The 11545-nt window shown below is 42.1% G+C and overlaps 1 long non-coding RNA gene across 3 annotated transcripts in view; it reads left to right on the top strand.

Annotated features, from left to right (window-relative positions):
* The first annotated feature begins 400 nt into the window (after positions 1 to 400).
* Positions 401 to 11545, top strand: part of LOC110202053 (uncharacterized) — a 32987-nt gene continuing 21842 nt past the window's right edge. Inside the window, exon 1 of one of the 3 annotated variants that reach the window (XR_013484402.1) lies at positions 401 to 728. This is a non-coding gene — a long non-coding RNA (uncharacterized LOC110202053). Of the gene's footprint in view, positions 729 to 990; positions 1984 to 10870 lie in introns of those variants that run through there. The other 2 variants (XR_013484400.1, XR_013484401.1) reach the window with 2 other exon arrangements.

Below are 11545 nucleotides of genomic sequence, written 5' to 3' on the forward strand. Positions count from 1 at the left end.
TTCTGGCGTGTCATGCTCTCAGAATGTTTTTGACTGTCGGTTGTACACTAGAAGTAGAGAGACGGGAAAGGAAAACAAACCAAAGATAAACTCACCGCTGGGGGGTGGGAGAGATGAGAAGAGGGGAGGGGCGACATTTTATCCTGAGGGAGCTAGGACCGGTCGGGCTTTGGTCAATGCTGGAGCTCGCTAACTAGCCTTCGGGTACCAAGCTGCTGAGACACTGAAGAGAGGCTTAGCTTTTCCCAGTGTTAGAATATTTCAGCTGCCAACCACAAACTCCATCCTGCAAACCCAGGAGGCTGCAGAAGTTTACTCTATCAAATTTGGCAATTCCCAGGCAGAAGAGATTCCTGGGTCCCCGGGGCCCAGAGACAAAAACAACCTCCAGACCCAGAGAGCCTCATTCTATAAAACGTTTTACACCCAAAGTCGCCCTGCTCACTGAAATCATGGGATATCCTGCTTAAAATGGTCCCCAGAAATCACCAAGTTCACTCTCTTTACTTTTTGGATGAAAAAACATAAACCTCGTGTGGTGAGCTGGTTTCTGAACACTCCGCAGCTTGTCCTTACCAGTTCATCAGTTCGTTCTTTCGCTCGCTGGTTCAGTCCGTCAGTCGGGCAAGCAGGCACCAAGAGCAGCGGTAACAGAGGCGCCCACAGTGCCTCAGAACTGACTCAGCGAGGGTAGAGAAATTCAAGAAGTTTAGGAGCCATAACCACAGGTGGGAGAGGGGGTTTTCCAGGTTACTTTCCTTCCTTGTCTGTTCTGCCTACTTTTCCTAAGAATCTGGATTCTGAAGGCGGCATTGCCTGAATCCCAAGCGAGAGCCTGGAATTTGTCCCCGATTAGGGTGAGTGGTAGGATGGGGGATGGGCAGGTCAAGAAGCAAGCTGTGGCGGCCTGCTCTACTAGCGAGAATCGGAGATGTTTCTGGGAAAAGAAACCGAAAGCTGAGCTGGGTCCTTTAAACGTGAGCCAGAAAGCCAAGCTCCAGTCCCTGCGTGTCTTCGGTTCTCGACTACATCCTCTGACCCCCACTGCCCTCCCTCTCACGGATTTTAAACTTCAACAGCCACTGGGCAAATCAGGCTCTGAGCTCAGAGGATCGCAGCGAGGGCGGGGGCGCTCCTTTCTGAAACGGGGGTGAGGTGGGGTAGGGGCGGAAAGGGCTGCCTGGTGTGGTCTCCAAGCTCCTGGTCCGAGAGCAGAGCTGTGGCCTCAAGGAGCCAGGCTGGGAAGCTGGACGATGCGACAGAGTGAGCGCGCTGGGCACTTCCTGGGAGCCAGGAGAGGTGCACAGCAGCAGAAAGAGCGATGGAGGAAGAGGTTCAGAAGTGGGGTCTGGATTGGCCTGAGAGCCTGGAGGCGGCAAGAAAAGCCATTCCTCCTAGCGCCCACCCCACTGAACTCAGAATGGGGGGAAAGAAAGATGAGTGTGGGGAGAGCGGGTCCCGACTGGACAGTAGTTTTTACGGGAAGAGGCTCCCAAGCCATTTCACTTTTGCTGTACTTGGAAATGTTGGGACCGCTGGGAGAGGAGGTCGGGGTAAGAGTGAAGGGGAACTACACCTGGTCAGAAATCCTGCTTGGACAAGGGGACCTGGGTCTGCAGGAATTGTGTCCTAAGTAAGGTAGATTCTATAATGCAGTGGGGGGAGAGAATCTGTCTGAGAATCATCAATCATCTCACTGACTGCTTCCCAAGACTCTTGTGAGGGGACAGACAGCTCTGGGGGCAAATGGGGCTGTGAGATGTAGCCCTTGGATTAAGAGCCTGGGGAAGATGAGCCAGAAGAAGCAGAGTGGCTGCCAGCAGTCTGCAGTTACTGCCACCATCCAAGGGCTGGGGGAGGAGCAGCTTACCAAGAACCCAAAAGATGAGGTTCCTCCTAAAGCACAGGAGGTCTCATCATGGTCAGTGTAACCCAGTAGAGCCCCACTCTATGGAAAGCCTGGGCGGTGACAAAAGTAATCGAGTAAGTACAGCCTGGGCCCTGCCCCCAGGAGCTTCCCATCTTGTTAGAGTCAACCACTCTAACATACAAGCACAGAAGTGTCCACAAAGTGCTGTTTGAGACCTGTGGATGGAATAATTACTTCCAAATGAGGTGCTATGGCAAGCCATCTTGGAAGATGTGACATTTATTGAGTGAGGTCTAAAAGGATGAAGAAGATTTTTACTGATTTAGTGATGGAAGGGCATTGTGGGCATAGGGAATGATATGGACAAAGGTACAGAGGTAGGAAAGTACAGCATATGGACTCATGGGATGGAGATTGTTTTTTTTTTCCATGGGAGTGGGAAATATTCCTCATTTACTAACAGTTTAGATGGAGGGAACCTATGCAGACTTGAAGACTTGTCTAAAGGGGAAATAATGCACTTTCCTGCCCATAGGGGCAATTCTTTTCTTCAGTGAAAAGGATCTCTGCCCCTTGCCCTCATTTAGCACAGGGAGAGGCTGACTCTTTTAGAAATCTTCCCATTCCTCTACTCACAGTGTCCTGTGGATCATATGCTCTCTCATGAGAAAGGTGTCTTGGGTTACAAATATCATCTTTCCATTTCAGGAAATGGATAGATTCTTTACAGGTTTTTGGATCTTCTAGCTCCCCATCTCAGTATTCTTTTCTGTTTTGTTTAATTGAATTTTATTGTAGATTCAAACACAAGGACGCAATTACCGAATAGAGAAAAGAAGAAAAAAATATCATGAACTTAAATATTGCATCTTAATTACAATATATGAAAAGAAAAAAAGGAGAATGTCATGTGCACAGCAGAACCTAGGACAGGATTCAAAATATGTAATGATACATTTTCATTTCAAGAAAGCCTGTATGACAAATAGTACAACTTGTGTCAAGAGTTGTTCATTCTTATTTCCTTGTAAGTTTTCATTTCTTCTCTGCTGTGAACTTTTTTAACTTGTTCTTTTTTTCTCCCCTTCTCATCCCACCCCCAGAAAGCTACAATTGAGTGATAATATATTTCTCTATAGCTATACATATATACAAATACCTATATAGACATGTACTTTCCCAAATTCTGCTGCTGACTTTGTATTTATATTTGTGCATATCTCTTTTTTCCTATCCCTCCTGACTCCTCTACTTTGCTTCTACCCACTACCTTCCCCTTCTATTACTTACCCTACACCCCTCCAAGGATCCCTCCCCTATCCTCCAATTCTCATAAATCTAAGGAACCACCTATAGCCCACTATAAGCTATTCCCTCACCCTGCCCTCTAGAGATCCCTCTCTGGTCCTCTCCACCATCCCATTTCTTCTAAATATAGGACTTTTATCCCCTTCAAAATATATGTATTGCTCCCTCTTAAACTCATTCCCAATGAAAGTAGGTTAACAGAATTTCAAACCCTCGTTCGTCATCTCCTTCTCCTGTACTGGTGCTTCCACTTACACCTCATTTGTATTAAATAATTACTCTTTTTAGCTGTTCCTAAATCATTTTCCTTTTCAAAGTCAATTCTTTTCTGTTCTACCTCAGTCTTTCAGGTCAGGTGAGCTACTCAATTATTAATTATAATCTTGGACTTAAGTTTTGCCTTTTACATATATGAAAAGGAAATAGTCTGTCCTTATTGAATCCTTTGTAATAATTCTTTGGTATGTACTTTATGTTTCTCTTGGACCTCATATGTCAAGTCTCTTAAGTTTGGGGAGTTCAGGGGTTTTTTGTGGTTTTTATTTGTTTGTTTGTTTGTTTATTTGTTTGTTTGCTTGTTTTATAAAATCTTGTATGTCTGACAGTTGAGGAAATGTCTATCGTTTTTATCCAGGGATAGGCTTACCTTTGCTGCATATGAAATTTTCGGACTGAGCCCTAGTTCTTTTGCTCTTAGATGGATAATGTTTCAAGACTACCAGTCCTTTATAATGTCTGCTGCTAGGTCCTGTGTGATGGTGGAACCATCTTATTTAAATTATTTTTTTTCATTTTGTTGTTGCTTTTGATATTTTCTCCTTCAGCTGGGTGTTTCTAAATTTGTCTACAATATTCCTATGAGTGTTCCTCAAAGGATTTATTTTAAGTAGTGATCAATGGATTCTTTTCTATTTCTAATCTTCTCCTTTGTTGTCATGCTTCAGGACGATTTTCTTGAATTGCTTCTTGTATTATTGTATTGAGATTGTCATAGCTATCAAGTAATCTGATTATTTTTATGTTTTCTCTTTTTGATGTGTTCTCTAGATTGGTTGTTTTTCTTATAAGATATTTCATTTTCTATTTTATTTCTTTTCATTATCCATATTTGGTTGAATTATTTCTTGATCTCTTATAATTTCAGTGGCTTCCCCTTGCCCAATTCTAATTTTCATGGTATCATTTTTTCTTTGAGATTCTGGATCCTCTGTTCTAATTAGTTGACTTTCCTTTCACAGTCTTCTTGGTTTTTCTTGGATTCTTCTTTTTTTTTTTGTTTTGTTTAGAATGTCCTCCATCTCTTTCATTTGATTTTTAAAGTCCACTCAATGGGAAAGCTAGGAAGAGTGAAAGTAATAGACCTCTGCCTCCTAGCTTCTAAATACAGGGGGATAAAAAGACAATTGAAAAAGGAAAGCAAGTTAACCTGGTTCCTACAGTTATCTCAACATAATCTGCCAGATATGGCAGGCCTGTACTTGGCATTCCTGGGTCTTCAATGTGGAGATCCTACAGAGTGCTGAGGGGAGGTACACCCTGGGTTGGCAATTGTGACCTAGATGAAGCTAGAGCCAAGAAGACTGACAAGGAACAGTCAAATATGTAGGAAGAGAATCAGGTGAGGGTGGAACTTCTCAGATTTTACTGAATTAAATGGACTTACAGCCCCCACATTGATGTGGGGCTTCCTTTTGCTTTTATTCATTTTGGTGTCTTATCCTTCCTATTGCAAAGATCCTTCCCCTTGGAAGAGAAAATAGAAGCAAAAAAGAAACATGAATTGCTCAGTTATAATTTTTTGGCCCATTTTTCTGAGGAGCAGTCCAATCCCTTTTTGTACCTTTTCCTTTTTTTTTTTTTGCCTCCAACGTAGCTTAAACACACATGCACATACATAGGTATGTGCACATATTCGCATGCACATGAACAAAAAGTTACACACAAATTTATATTTGACACTGAAATATTTAGGAGAGTTAGGCCTAATTGCTGGAAATGAAATTATTGTAATAACCATTCTCAAATTATTTCAATTTTTTTAAAAGATTTGCCATTTGGGTGTCAGAAAGTAGTTTACTAATCACCCCAGTGAATGATGTTGAAAAATATAACAGATATTAATGTAACCGAGATGTTCACACATGTGGCATTCACAGATATAACGTTTAAACACCACACTCCAATATGGTTAGATGTTCCTTCTTACCTAGGCCATGAGCCTCTGTCACTGGAGGAAAAGGCTGATGGGGCCGCATTTCATCCCATTTGGGTTAATAATTGAGGCTAGGTTGGAACCTCAGGCCCTTCTGCTCTTGTAAAGCTTCTTCATAGTAGAGGGTTTGGTGCCTATAAGACAAGATGGCAGCTCCCCAACATATGTATAGCTCTGACTTGGCATTAAAAGACCAGGATTCAGAGCTCAGTTCTGTTACTTGCTATGTGATCTTACTAAGCCACAACATCTATCAAGTTCCAGTTTGCTTTTCTGTAAAACTAAGTCTCCAAACTAAGACATGCTTAAGCTCTACAATGGTTAGGGTTAGAACAGGGCGTGCAGGATGGATGGGATGCTGGATCTAGAAAGCAGTAGGAGCAGCTGCTCCTCCCACTCGGGGATGGGGACCCCTAGTCCACAGAAGACTTTATAAACATGATCCCGAGCAAGATGAAGGTCACACCTCTAGGCAAGAGTGAAAGGGGAAAAAGGGAATTCTGAATGCTCAAAGCCAACTCCAAAGGACGAGCCACCCCCAAGGGCTGGAGGGTGAGCTCCCTCTGGAGCTCCAGAGCTGGGGTGAGGAGGAAGGAAGAAGGGGAATTGTCTGCAAAGGGAAGAGCTGTCATGGTGGCAGGCTGAGACTCTGGCATAAGGCCCATATGAAGCCCTCCAGTCTATTGGTTAAAAGCTAAGTGCTTTGCTCCTTTTTCAGGGGAAGGACTGGACTAGAAAGAGAAAGGGGTGAAGGGCAAGAGCATGACACTTTCCTCCTTGGCCACATTAAAAAAAAAAAAGCAGAAGTGAAGGGCTGGAGGGCCTTACCTTGGAGGCTACCTGGAAGGGCCTTCCCCAGCCCAGGGGACATTCTACTTCAGTACTCTAAAGAGAAGGCACGCCTTTCCACTTCCCTCTGGGAAGAAGTTGGGTTGATTTTCCTAAAAGTGCATGAGAGTGTGTGTGTGTTTGTTTGAAGGGAGCGATGACTGGCAACAGTTCTGTGCCCAAGGTTGATGCACCCATTTTCCTGGGCCCTATGTAACCCTGTGTGGCTGCCAGAATGAGGCTAATTACCCACTGTATTCCCAGTCTTGGTCAGGCTCATCCTCAATGCCACAGCCAAGCTGCTCTCTAGAAACCTGCTAAAGTGGCACAAACTCAGCCCAAAGATGATTCTGCCACGGCCGCTTGGTCCTTGGGGCTCCAGGGCATGCCCTACTTTACACCCACCCCCTTGACATTGCCTTTCCTGGTACACAAGTATCTGCCAAAGGATGGGGATGTGGACGTGGACACGGAAGGGGTTGTACAGATAGGGAGGGGGCAGTCTTCACCGCTACAGGACTGGGCCTCGCCATGCCAGGACTGGTTGGGAGAGTAAGTGTGAGGAGGTGGAGGATCTGGAGCAAGGTGACCTCCTATGCCAGGGCACTGTGGCTGCCCCTTCTCTTCTCTGCATACCCTCTGTGCCAGGCCACATCTGCCTCTGCTCCATCTCCTAACTTCTCCCCCCAAAATCCCCAGCTACAGGCTGTCCATGACTGAATTGTGTCCCTCAATGCCAGGTCTGGTTGACCCCTGCTTCAGCTCCCTCTCCCATAAACAACCCCAAAATGGAATTACATATGTCAGGGCTACTTCCCAAAGCAATACCTCCCATGCTTTTCTTTCTTTTCTTTCTTTTTTTTTTAGTTTTAAACATTCACTTCCATAATATTTTGAGTTTTAAATTTTCTTGCCCTCTCACTCCTTCACCCCCAAACATAGACAGATCACAATCCGATATAGGCGCTACACATACATTCATGTTCAACATATTTTCCCATTACTCATGATGTAAACAACAGTTAGAACTAATGGGAAGAATCATGAGAATAAAGCAATAAAACTAAACAACAAAACTAAAAAGAGCAAATATTATGCTTCTATCTGCATTCAGACTCCATAGTTCTTTCTCTGCATGTGGATAGCAGTTTCCATCATGAATCTTTTGGAGTTGTCTTAGATTTTTGCATTACTGTGAAGAGCCCAAGTCTATCAAAGTCAGTCATCCCACAATGTGTCTGTTACTGTGGACTATGTTCTCCTGGTTCTGCTCATTTCACTCAGCATCAGTTCGTGTAAGTCTTTCCAAGTTTTTGTGAAGTCTTACCTGCTAATCTTTTCTTAGAGTACAGTAAGTATTGCATTACATTCATATACGGCAACTTTTTCAGTCATTCCCCATTTGATAAGCATACTTTCAATTTCCAGTTCCTTGCTACCGCATAAAGAACTGCTATAACTATTTTTGCACAAGTGTCTCCTTTTCCCACTTTTATGATCTCCTTGTGATAAACATATAGAAATGGTCTTGGTTGGTCAAAGGGTATACACAATTTTGTAGCCTTTTGGTAGAGTTCCAAATGTTTCTGGCATGCCTTTCCACCTCCCTCTGGGACAAAGTTGGGTTGATTTTCCTAGTGGAGTGAGTGCCTTGTTGTGTGAGAGCCGATGTATGTATGTGTGTGTATGTGTATGTATCCCTGTGTGTTTCCCTATGGGTGTGTTTCAGGGGACTGAGGGCTGCAAAAGTCCTGCGTGCAAGCTGGACCATCCCAGTCACGTAGCCCCAGATACCCTGCGAGGCTGGCCAGATTGAGGTTTATTACTTGCTCTATGCTGGGTCTTTGCTGGGCTCATCTTCCCACTGCCAGGGCCCGGCTTCACTCTAAGAAACCCTATAAAGTGGGGCAGCCCCAGCCCAAGTATGATCCTCTCGGGATGAATCTGGGTACCCCTACCCTCAACTTGCATCCGTTTGGTTCTCACAGGCACATGGGTGACCAACTTGCATTCCCCAGGTATTTTCTGGTAGCCAACAAATGATGAGGATGCAGATGTGGATGGGGTGGTTGGAGGAGGGTCTGTGTGGTCTCCAGGTACCTGGGCTGGCCTACAAGGACAAGGCTGGACCAGGAAATGAGGTGTTAGGGAGGTAGGCGATCTGGTGCACTGGGCATTGGCACGATGCCCTCCTTTGTTCCAGGGAACTCACTATTTGACAAAAACTGCTGGGAATTCATGACCAAACAAGAAATAGAGAACATTATGAAATTCAAAATGGGTAATTTTGATTACATTAAATTAAGGAGTTTTTGCACAAACAAAGCCAATGCAACCAAGACTAGGAGGGAAGCAGAAAACTGGGAGAGAATTTTCACAAGTGTCTCTGATAAGGGCCTCATTTCTAATATTTTTGTACATGTGGGTCCTTTTCCCATTTGTATGATCTCTTTAGGATAGAGTATTTAGTAGTGGTATTGCTGAGTCAAAGGGTATGCACAGTTTTATAGCCCTTTGGGTATAGTTCCAAATTGTTCTCCAAAATGGTTGGATCATTCCACAACTCCACCAACAATGCATTAGTGTTCCAATTTTCCCACATCTTCTCCAACATTTATCATTTTCCTGTTTTGTCACGTTGGCCAATCTGATAGGTGTGATGTGGTACCTCAGAGTTGTTTTGATTTACATTTCTCTAATCAATAGTGATTTAGAGCATTTTTTCATATGACTGCAGATGACTTTAATTTGTTCATCTGAAAACTGCCTGTTCATATCCTTTGACCATTTATCAATTGGGGAATGAATTGTATTCTTATAAACATAGGCTTTACATACACAGTCCCATTAAACATATTTTCATATTAGTCATGTTGTAAGAATGAATTAGAACCAATAGGAGAAATCACTAGACAGAAAACAAAATAGAAGGAAAAGAAAAAGAGAAATAGTATGCTTTGATCTGCATTCAAACCACATAGTTCTTTCTCTAGGTGTGGATAGCTTTTTCCATCATGAGACTTTAGGAGATGTCTTAGATCCTTGCATTGCTGAGAAGGGCTAAATCTATCAAAGTTAGTCAAAGTTAGTCATTGCACAATGTGACTGTTACTGTATATGTACAGTGTTCTCCTGGTTCTACTCACTTCACTCAACATCAGTCCAGACAGTCTTTCCAGGTTTTTCTGAAGTCTGCCTGTTCATCATTTCTTACAGCACAATAGTATTCCATTACATTCATACACCACAACTTGTTCAGCCATTCCCCAATGGCTGGGCATCCCCTCAATTTCCAATCTTTGCCACCACAAAGAGAGCAACTTCCAAAAAGGCCATTAACTTCCAAGATTTCAAATTTTGGGGCCCAATGTCATCAATATGCTCCTGCTTTTATACATACATACATACATACATACATACATACATACATACATACATATATATATATATATATATATATATATATATATATATATGTATTTGACAATGATTTTAATTAGAAAGATCCTTTTTATTGGGAGTATAACAATTTCTTGATTTTGAATTTCTATTTTTATTAAGCCAGTGCAGATTGCACTCCAAAATGTTTGGACAATTTTTCAATTCCACTAACAATAAATTAGTTTCACAATTTTTCCACATTTTCAACATTTGTCACTTTGCTCTTTTATCATTTTGTCAAATGCTGTAGGTATAAAATGATATCTCAAGGTTGTTTTAATCTTTCTCTAATCAATAATGATTTAGAGTATTTTTATATGACTATAAATTGTTTTGATTTCTTCTTTGGTCAACTGCCTGTTCCTATCTGTATTGATTTACCAAATGGGGAATGACTCATATTCTTATAGATTTCACATAGTTATAATTGCAATTTGTGAATTTCCCTCTATCTTATTTTTACTATTTTCCTTTCAGCCTGTTTTTTTAACCCGATCCTTGCTACCTTATCTTTTCCTTTTACCCACTTGTTTCTTATTTCACCCACCCTTCTAAAATCCCCTCCCTTATCTTCTCCCCCTACTCTCCTAATCTTACTCTATACACACTTGCAAAAATCCCTCTCCCACCATATCCCCCAGTTTTCTCACTTTTCTAGAAGTTCAGTAGACTTCTAAACCTCTCTGGATGTATATATTGTTTCTTCTTCAACCGAGACAAGAGTCAAGTTCTGACATTGTTAGCCCTTCACCACCACCTGTTTCCTCTGTATTAGTTCTTCCTTCTGTGCCCCATTTCTATGACATAATTGCTCCTTTTTACCTTTTCCTGCACAATTTTGTTTTTTAGAATCACCCCATCATACACAAGTCAGTCACAGGCTTTCTATAAAACTATCTTAGCAATGACAACAGTTTTAAGAACACTATTATTAATAATTACTCACTTTAATAACATTTTCACATATCAGAAGTAAACAATTTGTCCTTCAGCAGCATCTTAAAATTCTTCTTTAATGATTTCCTTATATTTTTTTCTGATACCACAGGTAGCAAACTAGCTTCTACACTCTCCTCTTTCACCCACATCCAGAGGCTTCTTAATTTCTCTTCACTTTCTGCCATCAGAGTGGTACCATCTGCATATCTGAGAGTGTTGATATTTCTCCGGCAACCTTAATTCCAGCTTTTGATTCCTCCAGCCTGGCACTTCACATGATGTTAAGTTAAATAAAAAAGGTGACATACCCTTTTTCCAACCTGAAACCATTCAGTTCCTCCATGTTCCATTCTACTTGCTGCCTCTTGGCCCTCATACAGGTTCCATAGGAGACAAGTAAATTTGTTACTCTCACCTCTTTGAGGACTTGCCGCATTTTGTTGTGATCCACACAGCCAAAGGTTTTAGTGGAGTCAATGAAGCAGAAGCAGATTTTTTTTTTCCTAGAACTCTCTTGCTTCCTCCATAATCTGAAGAATGTTGGCAGTTTGGTCTCTAGTTCTTCTGTCTCTTTGAAAACCAGCCTGCTCTTCTGTTAATTCTCAGTGCACACATTGCAGATGCCTCTCTTGTAGAATCTTAAGCATAACTTCACTGGCATGTGAAATGATATGTCTAATTTTCTTGAAGAGATCTCTTATCTTTCCCATTCTATCGTTTTCTTCTATTTCTTTGCATTTCTCTTTTACGCAAACCTTACATCTCCTTGCTATTCTTTGGAATTCTGCATTCAGATGGTATATCTTTTCCCTTTCCCCTCTCCTTTTCACTTTCCTTCTTTCCTGGGCAGTTGAACCTCATCAGATAGCCATTTTGCTTTCTTGCTCATCTTTTTCTTTGGAATGTTTATGTTGCTGCCTCCTACACAATATTGCAGACATCTTTCC

This window comes from Phascolarctos cinereus, unplaced genomic scaffold (assembly GCF_003287225.1).
Source record: "Phascolarctos cinereus isolate Bilbo 61053 unplaced genomic scaffold, phaCin_HiC Scaffold_2;HRSCAF=192, whole genome shotgun sequence".
Lineage (NCBI taxonomy): Eukaryota > Metazoa > Chordata > Mammalia > Diprotodontia > Phascolarctidae > Phascolarctos > Phascolarctos cinereus.